Source organism: Diorhabda sublineata, chromosome 4, assembly GCF_026230105.1.
Source record: "Diorhabda sublineata isolate icDioSubl1.1 chromosome 4, icDioSubl1.1, whole genome shotgun sequence".
NCBI lineage: Eukaryota > Metazoa > Arthropoda > Insecta > Coleoptera > Chrysomelidae > Diorhabda > Diorhabda sublineata.
In genome coordinates, this window is record NC_079477.1 from 23,470,432 (window position 1) to 23,487,438 (window position 17,007).

General features: G+C 32.9%; 1 protein-coding gene across 5 annotated transcripts in view; it reads left to right on the forward strand.

Annotated features, from left to right (window-relative positions):
• The window catches only part of LOC130443408 (fasciclin-3), a 256,423-nt gene that overhangs the window by 163,189 nt on the left and 76,227 nt on the right, over positions 1–17,007 (forward strand). The gene's annotated exons all lie outside the window — the stretch shown is intronic.

Consider the following 17,007-nt stretch of genomic DNA (forward strand, 5'->3'; position numbering starts at 1 on the left):
TTAAACTTATCCTTGATTATTGTTTCAAAATATAACAACCCAAAAGAAGATAAATTCTCGAAAAGTCAATTTATTGTAAGAACTTGAGTTCTTTTATTGTTTAGAGCCCTAAGACCAACTGGAAACCTCATAAAACTTTGAAAGCTTGAACTTTAAAGTACACCATTCGAGATAACCCTAACCAAAAGACTAAAATAGTGTCTTTACGTCTAGAACTTAGATTTTCTTGGAAACTGCACAGTCAATAGACTAAATTATTCAATTCGAATAAAAATAACTTAATCTTTCGACAGAAACATCAATTATTTTAAGAAACGTGTAGTTTTCAAGAATATTTAAGTTCTGGATGTTAAAAAGCTATTTTAGTCCTTTGGTTAGACTGAAAAGGATCAAATCTCAGATTCCTGTACCTCAGGGAGAGACGAAAGACCAATATATATAAAATTTGGTTTCTTAAACTTATCCTTGGTTATTGTTTCAAACTATAACAACCCAAAAGAAGATAAGTTCTCGAAAAGTCAATTTATTGTGAGAACTTGAGTTCTTTTATTGTTTAGAGCCCTAAGACCAACTGGAAACCTCATAAAACTTTGAAAGCTTGAACTACACTACTTGAGATAATCTTAAAATAATGGAACGTAATCTAGGACTAGAAGACAGCAGGAGGAAATGAGATTGCCTTTTCTCATAAGCAATTCAGGATTTTTGAATAATGCAACCAATAAGCTGTATGATCAAATAACAGTAATGATCAAAACTAAAACATGAATATGGTATTAATATATATTTGGATTGTAAAAATAATTCCTTACCTCACTAACCACATATAGAAGTTGACGTTTAACATATAATCATAGACAGAGCAAAACAGAACCAGATGCTCCAATCAATTTTCACTTGCGGGTCAGTTTTATGGATAATTATAAAAAAAAACCGGTCATATCGTGGATAGAAGGAATTTGAAGGACTTTTTTTCTCTTAGACAAAAAAATTGAATACTTATGAAGACAGTTTATTCAAGAGGATAACGTTGCCTTCTGTTTAATTCTAAATAACTTTGAATCTAATTGCCATAGAAGACACAAACTTATATATATATTTCAAGTTCCATGTGGCATTAGTTATATCTTACAAGAAATGGCGATGTATAGTGTCTTGTTTCCAATAATGACTTAACAATACACGAATTTCGTACTATTTATTATAAAAACATACAATAAACAAAGTGAAAATGTTTAAAATAGAATGAAAAAAGTGTATTCTCCAGATAATAAGACACTAGTCGTAACAAGACAGGTTTAAATTGAAATGTAGGAATTTTCACATATCAAAATCGAATTTACTTTTGAGACAACCCTGTAAATATTCCTGTAGCATTAATATAACATAATTCTGGAACTTCCTTCATTGTTTTTGTGTCCTTACTCGCGAAATAAATATGCAATTAGAGATTTCAAGAAATTTCCTTCTTTATCTCGATTATATCGAAAGTAAACATTCAAAAAGCTAATTAACAACAGAGAAAGTATTTGATCTGGAATAAACATTAAATATTCGTATAAAAACATATCGACTATCGAATATAAACACACATTTTCATCGGCTATTCCATCATGTGTTATCCCCTGGTATTTACGGCGTTAAATTTTGGGCTTTCAATATATCCGACCAACATAAATTTAATATTCACCACATTGATAGTTGCCAACACCGTGAAATATTTCCAGATGATTTCGGATTCCAAAGGCATCAACTGCAGCACCGCGATGTTAACAATTTTCCACTAACCGAATATGATTGAAGTCAATACAAATTTTTGTTTGCACGATTCGAAAAGTTTCTATAAAATTGATATGTCGTCAAAGGGATTGAAGAAACTCGAAGAAACGTATTTAATGACGCTTTTTCAGTATATTCATGTTATAGATTGAAAGTTATCATAAAACCAAAAAGTTTTTCTGTTATTAGTACATTGGAGATAGATTAATTAGTTATAATTATATTTTCACAAGTAAATAACACCATATCCAAAACAAAGTATCCCCATAAATTCCTGGGCGTATGCAGGCTAACCCAAAATCTACTCCAGTCGATTTACTTGATTTGTTCTATTGAATCGAAGATCCTCTATGCTTTAGAGATAAAGTAGTACTCCAAGGATGGACGATTTTGAACCTTGTAGAAGATTAAACGCTGTTGCGAAGTACACAGCTTCTTAATCTCTATTTTTCTATTAAGCTGCTTTTGATATTCCGACCAAATGACAATTCCAGAGCATATTACGCTTATCTTCAACCACCAATAGGCTACAGAGGAAGAGAAATGCTTTATTATCAAAAAATTGTTACAATTTGTAGACAAGAGCTTGTAAAAAAAATTATAGGAATATATGTCGTTTACAGAGGCACTTTCCAGTAAATATGCCATCAAATTATTGCGGAATGCGGGAAAAAATGATATCGATTTGATTTCAATTGGCAAGTGATTGTGCACTTTTTTCCATTGTAAAATATTGAGCCATTAAACTAATTCTGAACATGGAGTCGCCACCACACGTAGGGCATATCGGAGATGCGACTCAATAAGGGCCTAACAGACTGTAAAGGAGGTGGATCAGATCAGTTCTTTGGAAACTGATCTCAGCGCAAAGCAGGAGGAACTTAGTCCACAACAAGCCCTAAGAATTTTACAGATTCAACGATGCCAATGGTGGTGTAAAAAATGTATTTTTATATGATAAAACTTTGGTTTTAGAAACGTTGAGACAGATATTAGAATCGCACTATGTTTTAAGGGTGATTAGGTCTCTAGATATAGTCCTATGAAGTACCGTGAGATCAGAGAAACTAGTATCGTCTGCAAAAAGACATTTTACAACTGATGTCTATATAGGCGATGTAGTTTATAAAAACAAAAAACAAAATAAGGCCTAGTACTGATCCCTGGGGCACTCCACATTTTATTGGCTTGCAAGATGACATCGTTGTACCAACCCTTACAAACTAACTTCTGTTGGTAAGAAATGATTTTCCCTGAAACCGTAGTACTGCAATTGATTAGAATATTATGATTAACACAATCAAAAGCCTTAGAAAAATCACAAAAGCCCAAATTGATGATGATGCGATGATTGTGGTATTTCAAACTCAATCAAATTGCTTCCACCTCATTCCAGAATTTTCTCAAAATCGATATCCATGGTAATGATTTGTTGTTGTCTAAAAAATTGAACAATTGAGACACCAGTGTGCTATAGCGAAGATATAGATCGGATGAGCATTTTTATTGAGTATATTTGGATGTAAGAGGCTAGGTGATATACCTGGAACCAACATTGATTCCAAACTCTTCCGTCAGCTGATAAGTAACGGCGACAATCCTTATTATGTTATATTATTTAGAAAGTTAGAATACAAGACTTTGTCAAAAGCCTTCTATAATTCCAGAGCGATCACCAGGTCTTACTCATAATTCTCTATAGCTTCAGTTTAAACACTGATGACATAGGCCGGTTGATCTATGTTACGAAAGGCTGCTGATGATGTAGTACAAATAAAATTATGTGCCAATAAGGTTCTAATTACATCCGATATCGTCTTATTGGAAAAATGTAGTTACTGTATCGAACCGTTGAAAATTTCTGGAGCTAATTGAAATTTATTAAGTAGAAACTTCAAATCTTTGGTCAGTACGTTTTAAAGAACATTTTTTGGAATTGAAAGACCGCGTTATTGCAACATTAACACCATATTCTCCCATATATCTTTATACTTCTTATTTATGGTGATTTACTTTGTTGAGGCGGTCCATTTCGGTTTTTGTTAGCTGATATAGACGAAAAACTGTCTTTATTTTCATTTCGTTTGATATTTATCAATAAAACTTTCAAAATATTCCGGCACATTTTGCATATATGTACAATTTAATGCATTGTTATTATAACTAATTAATAGTATTTCATTTTTTACAGGTAAATCATTGTGTATGACAAGATAGTAAGTACTATAAAAGATCTAGTGAGAAGCATGAAAAACTTGAAATATATCAACTAAACCACATAACAGACAATGTTTGTAACATCTTCATGTGCCAAGTCACGTTATATGGGACTCAACATCAACAGAAACTTTATAATATAATAGTACGGTCAATTTATACATTCGAAGTTACATAAATTTCTAACAAGCTGAAAATAAGTAAAATTGTTAAAAATACAATTGAAAATAAAATTTGTGTGTTTGTTTTCCTCATCATTTCTGGGTATGGAAAAAATTTTATTCAAGGTCAAAAGTCAAAAAAATAAGTTTTTTGCATTTTTCAGCAAAACGGTGAGTTTTATCATAAAAATACCTTATACGAAAATTGTAGATCATAAAATGATTTACAAGAAACGTATCAATACTTTTTTTCCTACGAGCCACCGTATCTGAGATATAATGATTCAAAAAGTTGTAAAAGTTGTCGTATTTAATGGTTTCACCAGTAAACTATTCTTACAACATTGAAATGAACCGAGATTTGTTGTGAGTATTTGTAAGAAATTTCTATTGACTTTATCATAAGTTTTTGTATTTCTCGTGCAATCATTATAGCCATTAAATACGACAGTAAATCTGAACCATTATAACTTTTAGAATTTTTTGAATCGTTATATCTCAGAAACGGTAGCTCGTAAGGAAAAAAATATTAATACGTTTTTGTTAGATAATTTTTGTCTGAGGTATTTTTATGATAAAACTTACCGTTTTGCTGATAATCGTGAAAACCCCACTTTTTTTACTTTTGACTTTGAATAAAATTTTTTCCATACACGGAAATGATAGGGAACATTCAAATTTTATTTTCAATTGTATTTTAAACAATTTTACTGATTTTCGGCTTGATGGGAATTTATGTAGCTTCATTCTTATTTTTAGGTTTAATTTGACCGGACTATAAATAGATTTTGGAATATGAAACTAGTATTTAGAATAGATGTTATTCACAAAACCGATAACTAACTACTTTTTTTCTATCGTCGCGTATCTCAAGAATTTACACCCTCTATTACCCAGGTGTTTTCAACGTTTATTCGAATACAACAATATAGTCGATGTAATTGGAAACAACTCGGTGTATATGCACAGATAATGACATGGAAAATGCTTTAGATCGTCTCCACTTTAGCGGAAAATCGTATTTAGGGAACGTTATATGGATAGTTGATCACGATTTAAGGAATTTTGATATTTCATGCAATATTGAATATTAATGGGACATATCGATAACGATATTATAAGGAAAATGCAAAACTGTACATGAGATTTTCCATATATAAAAGCGATAGACAAATTTCCATATCCGAAGAAATTGTAAATGATCTTCCAACTCACAAATTCAAAAAATCTATTCAAAGATAAAACTAAACATGATGAAAATATTATAAATTGCTTGAATGTGATTTTGAATCTCATTGCTCTGCCTCCCAAATAGGTAAACTACTCCCAATAAAATAAATCAGCAGACTTTTACCACGCCAATCATCTAAAAGGAGAGTGACAATATTTTTTTTGTGTTTTTGGAATTTTTTTACTAACCTAATGATCCTGTTGTTGTTTTAGTTTATCACTTGGGCGATGAGTGTTCTTTCTTAGCAGCTAATGCATAGTGGCGTCCTGCTTGTGTAGTAGTCGTGACTGGGTTATTTTTCGTCGTCTTTGAGTGTTTGAGGTACCCCCTGTAGTTTGCAGGATGCTCTCCTCCGTAGTTCCTACAATTTGGTTTGTCCGTGGTGAAATCCTTGGCATCTGTAACATTATACAGGTCCGTCATGCTTTCTTTGAATTCGGCCTTTCTTTTTCTTCGTTGAGTAGGTACGCCGTCGTTATCTTCCCATTTTGCATTCGGCATTGACTTTCTTGTGCACTAGCTGCTTTCGTAGTACTTTCCACACGTAGTATTATCGGTTTTGACTGTTTTTTATTCTTCTCTTCTTATCTTTTATAATTCTTCTTTAACTTATTTGTCCGTTGTGTCTGCTTCTTCAGAGGATTTCCTCTCTGGTTTCTTCCTCTTTTTCTTGTTTTTGACTTCTGTATAGTCTCCTTCTATGGAGCTGTCTTCAGTTTGTTTTTATTCGATTACTCTGGATTGAGTTTTTGGCTTCTCTACTTCTACTGCTGTAGGATTTGCGTTTCTGTTTACCATGGCTTCCATTTTTTCCAAAAATATCGTATCTGGATAACTCCAACACTTCTGGATGGTCTTGAACATGAAGGGTGTTTTTAGTAAGAGTCCAACTGATAGAGTCGTTCTTTGTTTGGCAAGGTTGTTTGCTTTCTCAGTGCTTGGTTGTCTGGTAATAACCTTTGGGTTTATTTCGAATAGCTAATGCTTTTATAGTCTACAATTCAGCGCTTACTTGGACGTGCACTCAATAATAACCTTCAAGGTCGTCTAATACATTAATTCTTAGCAAAAATCTTTATGGATCACTATTTATCATTATTCTTTCTTGGTTTCTACTAAATTAGTTCGATTTCAAATGCTTTCGAGTCTTCTGATTATTTTGTGTTGATATTAATCCAGCAACTAACAGCTTCGACGTTGTTTTGGTTGTAAAGCTGTGCTTCGTGATCCTTTAAATTTCTTGCTTCGACTGCTACCGTAGTTGGCTGCAGTTTTTTCTGAGACCTTGATACCAGACTTGATGCCTGTTCTCTTTTTGTTTCTAGAGATTTTTAGTCTATGCACTTGGTATTTGCTTACAAGTTTTCCTATGTAGTCAAATATTAATATTTTTCATCATCAACATCAATGTATTAGAGTCTTTCCAAATTATAAGATGGGAAATAAATATGATAGGGTTCAGATTTGATAAGTTTGTTATGTTTTAGTCTAGAAGCTTTCCTTCTGCTAGTTCTTTTTGCTCTAACAAGCAGTAGTCAGTATTTTTCTCATATAGAACCAATTGGAGATTGTTCAATCTATTTTCACTTACTGCCTGTCTAGTTTTTAGCAAAATAACATGAAATAAATTGGAATTGCTAGTAATAAAGGAATATTAAATAATAAATAGAATAATTTCTTTGTCTTTGTTTGAAAGTTCATTTTGTTTGTTATTCTAGAGTCAAGACAAAACTAATTTTCTGTAATAAAGGCATTGAGTACAACTTGAACGTCACGACGGGATACTTTACCTTTTATATCTGGGTTTTATTTCCAGTAGATTATAAAGGAAACAAAAATGAAAACAACACAAGCTTTTGGAATAAATTGGGCACAAGGGAATTAACAGCCGTTGAAATTTGTTATCAAGAAATGTAGACGTTCAAAATATATGAAATAGAAGCTAGCAAATAAAGATACTGTCACCAGAATATAGAAATCATAGTAACTTGTAAAATTAGCTGGGAAAATTTGGAAGAAGTATATTTTCTATTGGAGAAAATAAATGAGGCAAAAACAAGAAGATTTTACGTGCACCTAACCTCTTAATTTTGAGATACAAAGTTTTAAAGTTAAAAAATAATATATTACAAATTGATTGAAACAAATTCGATTTTTTTGGACTTATGGTGTTCGAGTAAAAAGTTTTTCGATGATTCCGGTCAGAAAAATTTCATTTTTAATTAAAAAAAATACTCTAGGGGTCAATTTTGCTCTATGTTGAACGGGATTTTGAAAATTATTATCTTTTTCATTACATCGAATCATTTTTTGTGAGTAAAACAACGTGGTGTGGATGCTCCTATAGCTTGTCGGGCGAAACTCGATCGGCGCTGATGACGTAAGTAAGCGATTGACGCGCTACAGTAAGAAATGGGGGCGGAGTCAAAACCTTTTAAAAATTTCTATCAGCGCTATTATGAGTGCTAGAGACGTGCGGTAAATTGCAAAATTTATGTTGAGGTGTGCACAATAATTTAAAAATTTAAACCCCACATCGTTTTCATACCCATTATTATGTAATAATTGTAATAAATGAAGAAGTAGCTCTGACCCGATATTGGATTTGATTACATGGAAAAGAATGGAATGGTAGAAAGTTCTTACTATAGTAAAGTGACAGGACTATTTTTTTTTTGATGATAGAAAACTGTAATTCACCGAGAACTTTCTGAGAATCGAATTTGGTTGGTTAAATTCCACATTTTTTTTTTATAAAATCCTTTTATCGCTATAGAAAATATCCTTTTTCTATATGTTTCATTTCACAGCTTTCGCAAGACTACGTTTGGGAATTAATAAAACAGACACAAACAAAGAACTATAAAATTTTTACGATAAATAGATACCGCCAAAACAATTGCAAATCTCACTACTGGAAATAATGGCAATTTTATTATTAAGAGTTAGATGTTCGAAGAAAGCAATAACGGAGAAGAAAGTGTATTTTATTTTTCTCTTAATTGAAAATTTACTGGATCATCAGATATTTTGTTAAATTATTCAATCACACATTCCAAAAGGAAATATATGCAATCAAAAAGATCAAAACAGGAATTAGAAATTAACAGAAATACCAGAAAAACCAAACATTGAAATATTTATCGAATAGAAATATATTATATTATATTACGCCAGTTGATAGAGAAATCCATAGAATACAATAAACCCATGTACACATGTTTCGTAGATCTAAAGCAAGCATTCGATAGAGTAAAACTCAACTATGTAATCCACCGACTAAACCAAAAAGGCGTCAAGAAGCATTATACAAATCTAGTAAGGCAACTTAACATCAACACCAAAACAAGAATAAAAACAGACTGTGGGCTAACAAGAGAACTCAAAGTCTCATCCGGCATAAGACAGGGAGATAGCCTCAGCCCATGCCTTTTGAACGTAATAATGGACCAAATAATTGAGAGCGTAAACGAAGTTAATGCAGGATTCGAAATGAATAACCGTCGCCTGAGAATCCTTTGCTACGCAGATGACGCTATACTTATAGCTGAAAATGAAGACGATCTACAACGCCTCCTTCATAAATTTAACCTGACGGCACAGAGATTTAACATGCAAATCTCATGCGAGAAAACACAAAGCATGGTAATATCCAAAGACCCAATAAGATGCAAGTTGGTAGTAAATGAGCGCATTATAGAGCAAGTAATGAATTTCAACTACTTGGGCGTAGAAACAACGAGCAGCAGAAATATAACGGACGAGGTAGATAAGCAGATCAAGAAAACAACTAGAATATCGGGATATTTACGGGACATTATATGGAGAAATGAATATATGAGCATGGAAAGTAAGACGCGAATCTACAAGACCTGTATCAGACCCATACTAACCTATGCCGCAGAAACAAGGGCAGACACAACACAAACAAAGAGAAAAATGAGAACAGCAGAGATGAAGATATTACGAACAATAAAGGGTACCACACTCCACGATAGAATACCCAACACAGATACCTCAAGAGAACTGGGAGTACAAGATGTCGTTAGATGGGTAAGAGCAAGACGCCGACAATGGAGAGACTGAATGGCTCCAGAACGGATTGCCAAATGGACCAAAACACAGAAACCAGACACAAGACGCCCAATTGGTAGGCCCCCAAAACGCTGGTACGATAGCTGGACATCGGCGTCACAAGAGGGCAGATGACAGACCTGACAGGACCTCGTCCTACTACAAGAAGAAGAAGAAATATTTGCAACCGAAAAATTTATCCAGATCAATTTACGAAGGAATTCTCGCAAACATATTGTTCGATCGCCATAAACAATTGAAGCTTTCGACTCCTGGAAACCTGTAATCAAAGAAGATCTATGGAAAATATCAACCTAAGTGAAAATACATTAACAAAAGTCATGTCGAAGCATATTCTCCCTTCTATCTATATTTTCTCGAAGTATGAGAGACTAAGGCACTCCAGAACATTACACGTGGAAACTCTTTGTCAGTTACAGCAATCCCATATCCAGAACTTTCTGAAAGTAATAGATCTTCAACGTCGCAGTAAATATGACATCCTAAACTACCCAAACTACAGTGGGTGTCTCATAAATAACATCACGCCTCAGAAAATGGGTCCACTTTGAAATGTGAAATTTGGTTTTATAAATTCCAACTTTGTGTCATATAAACCGCTTTGTATTATAAAAAAAAGCGTACGTAGCCGTTCAAAATGTATTTCAACGTTAACCCTGTATATTTCTCACAAATAAGAAGCTGAAAGATTCAAATATACACTCAAATTTCTGTATATTTTGACGATATAATTATCCATTATTGACATAGGAGGGAACTCGAGTTTTATTAATATACTTTTGACAAAAAAAATGATTCTACAAGTCAATCTTCATCCATTCTCTCCTTTTTTTCTAGCTTTAATCTTTCTGTGACTGTAAGGAATCAAAATTTAATTATAAATTTCAAATTTTCACAATACCAAATCACGTTCTTCACCTTAGTTGAATCTATATTAGAGTTAATAGTTTAGCACTTAAGAAACCTTGTAAATAGCCTCGTGACTGCCAACTTCGAGGAAACTTAACGGTTTATGCCTGACATTTGACCCCATTAACAACTCACACATCAAAAGCTGAATCCACCACGGAATCCATACACAGTCAAAAATGTTTAGAACAAAGATTGTTTCAATGAAATTAATCCAATTGAAACTAATTTTTGAGAAATTTTCCATACTAATAATAGAAAATGGGTTAGTTTTAAACTCAAAAAAGGGATAGGGGAGAATAGGAAACGCCGTTAATCTTCACTTAAACTAAGCAGTTATTGTAAATTTAGTTTTCTTGAAAGTAGTTCATAATAAATCAAATATTTAAGGTCACTTAATCAAGAGAGAATAATGAACCTTTTTTTATTCTGTATTATATTTAACTGTGTAAATGACCGCTTAAGACGATGTGGAAACAACTTAAACCGACAATGAATCACACCACATCGGCCGGAACCTACTAACTTCAAAACTCCCTAAAGGAAATGAAGCGCGAGACGTAGAGACGGCCCACGTCATGCGGAAAATCAGCTAGAGCAAATAAAATTTTAATATATCTTTCTAGCGATACTTGTTTGAACGGGTTGCTTGCACGTGGGCCTTATTGATAGGAAATTTGAATGTGCAGCGAGTTTTATTACGAAGCGGCGCAGTCAGTAGGATTTCTCACCTTACAAGAATTTATGAGAAAGAGAGAGAGAGGTTTGCAATGGAATTACTTGTCGTTATATATCACGGAGTTTGTGATAAAAAGGAAATATTTTAAGGGATGTTTTCCTTTTGTATTGTGTAATAATTCAATGTTTTTGGAGATGTTATACAATAGCGATATATTTGGTACCAATTGGGTTTAGAAGTAGCAAAAATAAAAAACAAGTATAACAGGTACTAAAAAAACTTAAAGTGGGAGAAGATTTGGGAATAGATCAAATATTGAGAAGCGCCAAAAGATTGACAAGAGATGATAATCATATCAATATACAAGAAAGGGGATACTGCAACAGTTATGAATGATGAATCATAAGTACAGTCAATAAAACATATACGAGAATAATTGAAATCAGTTTGAAAAGAAATAAAGGGAGAATTAAAGTTTCAGGGGCTACCTTTCTCACAAGTAAACTCATACAAACGAAAATTCAAGAAGCCTGAAAAGAAATCAAGGAGCCTAGTTTGAGTTTTTGGAGGTATGTGTATCACAAGGAAGAGGGTGCAAATGAAACTGAGAAGGAACCGAGTTCTTGGGGGTACGATTCTCATAATGTAACCCATACTGACGAAGATACATCCAGATTTAGAGCGAACGCAAAAAGATACAAACACAAGCGATGAAAGAATCAAAAGTCAGCGGCTGCCTGAGATATATAGTGTGGAAAAACAAAGCGATGGACTCACAGAGCAAGACCAGAATCTATAAAACGTGTGTGATACCTCAGAAACCAGAGCCAAGACATCAACTACAAAAAGAATAATAATAACCACAGAGATGAAAATGCTGCGAACCATCAAGGTACCCTCAGGTACCAAATAAGGTGTGATGACGTAAGAGAAGAATTGGACGTACAGGATGTGGTGAGATGGGTCAGGGCACGAAAAATATTCATGTAGAAAGAACACACGCAGACCTGTAGGCAGGCCACCAAAGAGCTTCTCAGGAAGTTCCAGGAAGAGAACCAAACGTATAGGATTGAACAGGACCTGGTCCTATTGAAAGAGGAAGAAGAAGCAAACAGATATAATCTTCATATTTATACAACTGTTTTACAAACTGAAGCTAAAATCAAAAAACTAATAAACGCAGTAAGGTCTTTATATAAACAGGCGAAAAGTTATGTCAGAGTGAGGAAAGGGTATCAAATATGTTCGAAATGTCAGTTAAAGGAATAGAAAGAGCAAAAATATTAATAAAACAGTATAAAGTCGAACATTAAAAAATGGCAAACATTAAAATACCAGAGATACATTACTAAACACTCGATGATCATCGTGCAGCTTTCTCATGTCCAAATTTTTAGTTAATATGCAAAGTATTGCACTTTTTCGACTGTCTACTTTGTCTGCTAGCTCGCACACTTTCAGTCCACAATCTTTCAGCTCCGCTTTGTGGATTTACTGGAGTCCTCACTTAATTTTTGTCGACCACTGCGATGTTTGTCGTTGCAGATCGTACAGTCTCGTTTAAACTTTGCTACACAATATTCTACTACTGATAACGAAGGAGTGGTCTCACCGTGAATAGAATCTAGTCCATCTTTTATATTGGTTGGGCTAATGTCTTTCAAATAAATGTATCACATAACAATGACCTTCACTATTGATTGCTGCCAAACAACTAATAAACAACGTGGGATCTTCAAACTTCAAACATACGCTATATAGATTGTGTACTTTCTGATACATTGGTAATTTTCAAACAACTACCGCCATCTTTAGGGCAGGCCAGATACTTCTGTGACCATCTTTCGAATGTCCTACTGTCGTAATTTACTGTAAACAAACTAAATAATTAATGTTTATACAACAATTTATCAATACAAATGATTCGGCAATTCCTTTTAGGGTATTCAACATTATCGGTTTCCTGTAACTTACTTTATGTATCTTCTACGATGATAAATCCATGCCGAATTTAAATTGGGGTAATTTGAGTTCTCGTTAACATTCGCACATTCGTTCCACCGCAGCAACCAAATTTATTACCGAACTAAGACAAAAACATTCTCATTTCTCATCTCCGATTTTCACCTATCAGCACTATACGTACATACATTTGTGAGATATAGTCCGGTAAAGATAAACTCTTTTGAAATTTGTTGGTTATTATTACATTATTTCTAATTGTTATCATTTGGGAGTTGCGGACCTGGAAAACACAATATTTTTATAAAATAATTAGAATTTTAGTCAGCTGCCATTTTATAATATATATCGTTTATTTAGTTGAGAAATTGGGAATAAAGAAAGTTGGTGAACACATAGAGAAAAGATCACCACAAAGCCTAATGAGAAAAATGACAGAATCAAAAAGTAGAAGATTAAGACCCTAGAAAACTTGGCTACAAGTAGTACAGGAAGAAGAAAAACCAAGAAAAAATAATACAGCAGATGAATGAAGTAGAAAAAATAAATAAAATGAGAATGAAAACTGAAATATTCATACTCTGGCACTCGAAAGGGCATAAAGAGTTGTACAAAAGAAGAAAACTGAAAAGAAAAATAGTGAATAAAAATATTAGGTACTACTAATTGGAAGGAAAACAAACTAAAGTCAAATATCAAGAATACCTAAAGAAAAACCTAACGAAAGGGAAACAATCTTGGTTAAAATTTGTAGCAGTATCGAATGCAGTCGAAAAAACATGCAATATAAAAAAAATTATGCACAAAGGAAGAAGCAGAGAAGAAGAAAAAACAGAAGAAGATTCATTTATCCATGAAAACTCAAGAAGAATAGAAAGAATATATAATAAAGGTCATAAAAGCAAAAATCAGGGAATTAATTAGGGAAAAAATTAAGAAAAATCAAAAGTTATTTTTTAGAAAAATGCTAAATGTAAGAAAACAAACTTTCATGGAATGTGAAAATGGACATGGTCATGGACATGGACATGGAGTCTTAGCTAAAAATAATCCAAAAAAGCTAAATGGCTTGAAATGACAGCCATCTTTCTTGTTCTCAAGAAATTAAGTAAAAAAACTTTGTCTAAATAGAAAATAATTGACGATTTTGTTAAGAACAGACCTCGAAATTTAGTCAATAAAGAATTTGGGACAACAATGACCCCTAAAAGAACAGAAAACATCCATAGTTATGTTAAACCTTTATTATCCTAGAGTTTCGTACAGTCAAACAAGAAAATGAATGAAAAGTCATTGCTAAAAATAATCCAAAAAGGCTAAATGGCTTGAAATTACAGCTATCTTTCTTGTTCCCAAGAAATTAAGTAAAAAAACTTAGTCTAAATAGAAAATAATTGACGATTTTGTTAAAAACAGACCTCGAAATTTAGTCAATAAAGAATTTGGGACAACAATGACCCCTAAAAGAACAGAAAACATCCGTATTTATGTTCAATCTTTATTATCCTAGAGTTTGGTATGGTCAAACAAGAAAATGAATGAAAAGTCATTGCTAAAAATAATCCAAAAAGGCTAAATGGCTTGAAATTACAGCCATCTTTCTTGTTCCCAAGAAATTAAGTGAAAAAACTTTGTCTAAGTAGAAAATAATTGACGATTTTGTTAAAAACAGACCTCGAAATTTAGTCAATAAAGAATTTGGGACAAAAATGACCCCTAAAAGAACAGAAAACATCCGTAGTTATGTTCAATCTTTATTATCCTAGAGTTTGGTATGGTCAAACAAGAAAATGAATGAAAAGTTATTACTAAAAATAATCCAAAAAGGCTAAATGCCTTGAAATGACAGCTATCTTTCTTATTCTCAAGAAATTAAGTGAAAAAACTTAGTCTAAATAGAAAATAATTGACGATTTCGTTAAACACAGACCTCGAACTTTAATCATTAAAGAATTTGGGACAAAAATGACCCCCAAAAGAAAAGAAAACATCCGTAGTTATGCTCAATCTATATTATCCTAGAGTTTTGTACGGTGAAATAGCAAAGTGAATGAAAAGTCTTTACTAAAAATAATCCAAAAAAGGCTAAATTAAGTGAGAAAACTAAATAGAAAATAAATGACGATTTTGTTAGAAACAGACCCCAAAATTTTATCAAAAACAATTTGGTGTGCTAAGACCAGTGGTTAAACCCAAGACTGCCTAACTGGTACTTTAGGTCCAGAACGTACATAGAAGAGAATGCAAAAATTATAAACTGTACACAAAGGTAATGGGAAGAGGCTGAGAAGACTTGCAACACTACTTCAGACCAAATAGAAAGATAATAGATGCGATAGAATAAGACAAATTTCGTGAAAACTACAAGAAAATCTTTGTCTCAGATATATGAAGGCTTTCGCTAATATAGACAGAAAAAACATAAGAAGAGTTATAAAAAATAAAGTAATAGACGAAACGAAGAAAAAAAGAATTAAAAAATTTTATAGCAACATATTAGAGACATTGAAATATGGAGGAGAAGAGAAAAAACAGAAGAGACGAAAGAATTTATCCAAACAACCCGAACGTGGAAAATCGAAGGGTAATTACATGTCGCAAAGAGACGTCGGTATAAGACTCAAGAACTTGGTGGTATTGGATATCTACGACATCTAGCATTTAGTCTGGACATTGCACTATGTATTCAGGTCCATGGTGAAATGATTTATGCGTGCGAAGAAAGTTTGAATCCAGATGCTGGAAATGCACTATAATGTATCTAAACCCAAAGAATAGCTTCACCAATATCTCAAATAGCTTATTACATTATTTATGAATCTTCCTAAGTCATTTTTGAATCATCAAATAGATCCAAATAATGAATTATAGATTATCTTGAATATTTTTATAAGTATTACAACAATTTTTAACACCATTCCCTAGTCTAAACTAAGACATGTCTTTGGTTGGTAATTCGTATTTGAAAATGAACAATGAGTATATCCGGGATTTATTCACCTTTATTATATCCTGATAACATCCCAGGAACGCGTAATTCATATTGAAGAGCGCGGAGACTTGGGGCTTTCACCCTTTTAGCTAATGATCCGGAAAGACTAAACATTCCTACTAGGGGATGAACTCGAATTCTTCTATGTCGTAGTGTTATGACCGATATAAACAGACCATAAACTTTCACGATTCGCGAGTAGAAGAAAAAACAGAATTATAGTGAAAGGAACATCGTTCGCATGCAATAGATTCCGTTGGATAAATAAATGTGATACTAGATTCAATAGGAAATATTTTACGCAAGAATCGATTGAGAATTTTGAGATTTATTCGATTTAAAGAACCAGATGAAAACAAATCCGTCTCGATGGAGTTTGGTGTAAATTAAATGATTCCATAGATACCGTTCGAGAGTAAACGCATCTGTTTTCTAAACTACTTAACCTCTAATATTTGTCGGTGTTTCACAACTCCCAAACTCTCCATTTTCATGCCGTCCACGTATTCAATGAAATTGGAGTTGTTAAGTGAACTTCTATTAGGGTTATTCGACACTTTTCTACGGGTCTCTAAGCGTCATTGAGAGAGAAGAACTTTTTAGATACCGTGAAAAGAAAAATATATTCGAGAGGTCAGAAAAAAACGGATTAAATAAAAAATATAAAGAACGACTTTTAGGAGTTACAGCGGACGGTTTATTGTGGTTGAAACGCTTTCTTTTGGATGTTTTTATAGATGAATCTGACGTGATATCTTTTTTTTCTCATAGAAACTGCGTATCAGAACACGCAATGTTTTTTTATCTATGAAATTATTACAAAAGAGTTGATTTGGATGAATTATTATGAGTTATATCTAAACAGAGTTATTAGAATAGGACAAGCTTACATAAATCGATTCGTTTTTGAAAATCTCCTTACATAAAAAAACACCCATATCTATTCATACAAGCTTATTCATTTTTGGTACCTCTATTCACT